Below are 5,421 nucleotides of genomic sequence, written 5' to 3'. Positions count from 1 at the left end.
CATAATAGTTTGCAGGAACAATCAAGAATCAATATTACAACCAATCTCAATATGATGAAGTTAGAAGTGAATGGAGCGAATTCATCTACTCGTATCTAGATGCCTAAATGGGTCGTGTAGGTTAGGATAAATATTTTATTTTACATTATGGATTTTTGGACATACATACCTGTGGATACACTTTTGGTTTGTGGATGTATTTTTTAGTTATGTTTGTGGAGTAATGGATATATATATACTTGTGGATTGATGGATAAATTTCTAGATTGTTATGGTATTTGTCATTTTGTTATATATATATATTGTTTAATTTTGATAAAGTGAAAAATATATTTTTACTTCGTCACATTAAAATTGTGTCGAAGTCAAAGGTAACATTTACTTCACCACAGTTTAATAATTGCGAAGTCGTATCTTATCAATTACTTCAGTATAATATAAAACAATGAAGTCTTGACAATCAATTACTTTGTTAATAAATATAAACTATGAAGTAACATAATACCAACTACTTCGATTAATAAAAAATATGGTGAAGTTATAGATTATATTTACTTCGCCAATCAATATAAACCGTGACATTATATATCATCTATTACTTCAGCACATTACACAACCGATGAAGTAACAGATATTATTTTACTTCGGCAATCCATTTAAATCATGCAGTTGTATATCACTTTTTACTTCGACACTTTATAAAACGAACGAAGTAAAAGATGTGTTTTTACTTCAGCATTGGTCCAACTTTGAACCGGTTTGGCCTCCTTGAACCGGTCAAAGACTTCGCTTTTTTCTTGGATACGACTTCGGTAATAGGATGAAGTAAAATATTACCCTATTACTTCACGTGCGTCTACTTCGGTAATTATCTATCTATGACTTCGGTGAATAGACGAAGTAAAAAGCCAAAATTCTACTAGTGTCTTAGGAAATTCTAGCAAGTTGTTTAAACATTAGAACTTTTCAGTGTTTTAGTATTTTGCACTTCAGTATGTTAATTGCCATGAATTAGTTAACCATGCACCTGATTATGTTTAGAACACTTCTTTTATGATGTTAGAATGTTAATTGTTAGTGGTAGAGAGATTTCTAGTCATTTTAGAACTTGTAATAGGATTGAGGCACGAAACAGTGCTGAAATCAGGGGTTCTGATTCGAAATCAGAAACCCAGATCGATCAGAGTTGGGTTGTGCCACTGGATCGGTCAGCTGATCGATCCAGTCGCGAACAGAGAGTTAGCGTAGGGTACCGAAGCTCACTGATCGGTCAGCCGACCGATTAGTGAGCCACTGGATCGGTCGGCTGACCGATCCAGTCACGAACAGAGAGTTAGCGTAGGGTACCGAAGCTCACTGATCGGTCTGCCGACCGATCAGTGAGCCACTGGATCGGTCAGCCGACCGATCAGTGTACTCCTGGATCGGTCGGTAGACTGATCCAGACGCATACAGAAGCAATTGAGTTCAGATTGAAATGCTCCGTGCCATGGATCGGTCAGCCGGCCGATCCAGGGTTTTTCTCCGTGCCGGTATCAAGCTGGATCGATCACTGGATCGATCCGACAGCCCAATCGATTCATGGATCGATTGAAATGCCTGATTACAGCTAGCAGGACATCCGAGAGGCATAGATTATCTTCCCTAGCATGTGTACAACTCCTAGGTACACCTAGAATAGTAGGTTCAGATTTTACAGAAATCAGTTTAGTAAAATTTTAATCAATCCAGATTTCCGCAATAGTAATTTAGCACAGCATAATGTAGCGATCGGCCTTACAGCTTAGTTAGTAGAAGGCGGGTCGTTACAGAGTGGTATCAGAGCAGTGTTCCATACTTCCTACACACACATCAGCATTGTACCTGCAGCTTCCAAGTAAGAATACCTCTGCTTTATTTATGTTTCTTGCTTTCTTGTTATAGCTCATGTTTATAAATAATTGATGCATGTTAGTATGTGATAGTATATAACATGATAGCAATAGTTATACAATTATAATTGTATTAGTTATGCATGTCCTGTCCTCCATGTCTTTAGAAATGGCACGAGGATGCCCAGCTAGAAGGACATCAGCTACTGAGCCACAGCATGAGGCAGGCAGTTCAGTGCCTCCCCCAGACCTTATAGCGTTAGTGGCTATGTTACAGCAGCAGCTAGCTGAACAGCAACAGGAGATAGCCACCCTCAGGGCTAATCAGCAGAATACCCCCACAGTTACCCCGGAACCAAATCTGACGACTCCAGTGGTCTTAGAGGTTCCACCAGTCCAGCCTACAGCACCAGTAGCCCGAGCAACAGAGACAAGGAGAGAAGCCTATCTAATCCAGTGGCAGAGAGTTAAGCCAGAGAACTTCTCAGGCACTAGTGAACGATGGGATGCACAAGCCTGGTTCAAAATACTGGAGAGTACGATGGAGCTTCTGGACTGGCCAGAACACGAGAAGGTGAAGTGTGCCTCCTTCTGCCTGACAGGGGATGCACGCATGTGGTGGGAGAGAATCAGAGCGAAGCGCCCAGTGAACCAGATGTTGTGGGCTGACTTCGAGAAGGAGTTCTTTGAGGAATTCTTTCACATGCGGGTCACGAACCGCCACTACGACGAGTTCACAGAGTTTCGTCAGGGCAACCTTTCAGTGGAGGAAGCCGTGAAGAAATTCAACAGGTTGACTCGTCTATTGATGTGCGTAGATTATATACTCTTTTATGCATGTTTTTACGCACATTTACATACTTTGAGCATGCTTGATCTATGCATTTTTATACTTCCAGCTTTCCTTTTAGCATATTTACTCTTTTGGTTCGGAGATCTGCTTTTTGTGCATTTTCTGTACACAGGAGTCGAAATTGGTGAAGATTATGCGTCCTCGGGCAAGCTTGGAAGTAATTGAAGGGAGAGAGCATCAGGCCGTGTACCACACATGGCCTTGTAGTCTTAATAGGAAGGAAAGAGGACATGGCCGTGTGAATCTCACACGGCCGTGTCTTGATTTGAAGAAATCAGAGCAGATGCCTTACATGGCCGTGTGGATCTACACGGCCGTGTGAGGTTTCCAGAGGCTAAGCAGGTGGTGGCCGTGTGCATCACACGACCGTGTGAAGTTTCCAGAGACCAAGCAGGTGGTGGCCGTGTGCACCACACGGTCGTGTAGCATTTCCAGAGAGCAGAAGGGCCTTGGCCGTGTGCACCACATGGCCGTGCAGCTTTGGCCGAGAAGGAACTGGACATGGCTGTGTGAATCTCACACGGCCGTGTCGTGGGGCCGTGTGGCGCCCGATTTCCTCCTCTATTTAAACCTTCCTTCATGAATTGAAAGGGGATCTCTCCCCCTTTCGGAGAATGCAAGATTTGGTGGTTTCCTCTCATTCTTGGGAGGATTTCTGGGCGATTCTAAGGGGGTTCTTGACGATTTCGACTCCGGAGTGAGGATTGGATCCGAAGACGAGGCTTCTTCGTAGATAAGTTTTCTCTTTCCCCCTTTTCTTGGTTTCTTGGATTGGGGATTAAAGAAATACTTGTAATCTTTATTTCTTCGGGTATTCTACCTCAATTTATAGAGTAGATCTTGTATTCTAGGATTAAGGGAGTATTTGTATGATGGATTGATGTAAACTCTTATGGATTTGCCATTTTCTTGTTTCAATGACATTGTCTTGCTTGTATCGATTAGATCTTGAATGATTAATGGTGATTTGTGCTTAAGTCTCATTCTTGATTGATTGTTTGGATTTCTTGTGGACTTTGTAAAGATAAACTCTCACTCGATCATCCGAGGGATCCACGTGACAGGTGCAAGCCCGTGTAAGGACGTTTGAGAGATAATCTTGAAGAGGAAATAGGAATATTCAAGGGAGTAGAATGGATCTTGTGATTAGCTTCTTGTATCTTGATAGATTAATAAGTTGTGGGCTTCTATGTTGATATCCGAGGAAGGCATAGTAATAGGTGCGCTTCTGTGTAAGGACAACGTAGGTTCACGTCTAATTGATCATATTTAGATACATTTCTCAGTCCTAAGCCGGTTATCTATTGCAAGAGAGAAGCGGCAACTTTCTACAAGTGTTTGGCAATTGAGGGATAAGACTTGGTGAACCATTTACATTCAAGAAATCTTACAAAGAAACCGAAACTCCTAGAATCTCCCTTTATCATAACCCAAAACACTAAACTCTTGTTTGTTGATCTTTAATATTAGGTTTGTTTACCTTCACTTTGCATTTGAAATGATTGGATAGTTGTTTAGCTAATTCGCATTGAGACATTTCTAGTGCTTATTCCAGTCCTTGTGGATACGATAATCTTTTATATTACTTGCGACATTTCCGTACACTTGCGGAGCGTAACAAGTTTTTGGTGCCGTTGCCGGGGACTGCGCTATAACATTAGGAATTATCAATTGAGTTAGACTAAACATAACATTTGTTTTCTTTTCATATTGCATAGTTGTAACTAATCATTAGATTTCTGTTTTTACTTTCTTGTATAACTTTTACTTCTTGTTAATTCTTTTTATACGAATTCAATTCTGCATTTGTGATTCTTTTATTTTTCTTTTTCTGTTGAATTGTCATTTGCTATCTTGTTCTTGTGTATGTGAAGATCTAACTTTGCAGGGGAATTCTTTCCTTTTGATCCTGAGATTGACAGAACTTTCCATAAAAGAAGAATTCTGCAAAGGCAAATTGAAGAACAGGAACATTTGAACATGGCAAATAGACCACTCAAGGATTATGCAGCACCTTATGCAAGAGGTTTTCGATCTAGTATTTCAAGACCATCAGTGGAAGCTAATAACTTTGAGATCAAACCCGCAATTATATCTATGGTGCAGCAGAACCAATTTGGTGGAGGACCTCATGAAGACCCCAATCAACACTTAAAGGTCTTTTATGAGATATGTGGTACCATGAAAATGAATGGAGTTCCTTCAGATGTAGTTAGATTATTATTATTTGGGTTTTCTCTAAGAGATAGGGCAAAGCAATGACTGAATTCTTTGGCCCCTAATAGCATCACCACTTGGGTGCAGTGTGAGCAACAGTTTCTTGATAAATTCTATCCACCAAGCAAAACAGCTCATATGAGGAATTTAATTGCAAGCTTCAAGCAGACTGTCTCAGAATCTCTTTTTGAAGCATGGGATAGATATAATAGTATGCTCAGACAATGCCCACATCATGGGTTGGAAAGATGGTTAGTGTTGCACACTTTTTATAATGGTATCAACTATCATACCAAAGTGTCCCTTGATTCAGCTGCTGGAGGGGCACTTATGAATAAAAGTTTAGATGAAGCTGAAGAAATTATTGACAGTGTAGCACAAAATCATCATCAATGGGCAAATGAAAGAAGTGGTGGCTATTCTTTTGTAAACCCGACAATTAAAGCATCAGGGAAGTTCGATGTAGATGCAGTCACTCTT

The 5,421-nt window shown here is 40.5% G+C and overlaps 1 non-coding gene across 1 annotated transcript; it reads right to left on the bottom strand.

Moving 5' to 3' along the window:
* Positions 1–5,077: 5,077 nt before the first annotated feature.
* LOC122003225 lies at positions 5,078–5,183 on the bottom strand. Its single transcript, XR_006117879.1, has one exon. It is a non-coding gene; the product is annotated as a small nucleolar RNA R71 (small nucleolar RNA).
* Positions 5,184–5,421: the final 238 nt, after the last annotated feature.

The sequence above is a fragment of the Zingiber officinale genome, chromosome 7A (genome assembly GCF_018446385.1).
Source record: "Zingiber officinale cultivar Zhangliang chromosome 7A, Zo_v1.1, whole genome shotgun sequence".
NCBI lineage: Eukaryota > Viridiplantae > Streptophyta > Magnoliopsida > Zingiberales > Zingiberaceae > Zingiber > Zingiber officinale.
Note: the sequence above shows the minus strand (reverse complement) of the source record. Positions and strands in the feature narration are given on the sequence as shown.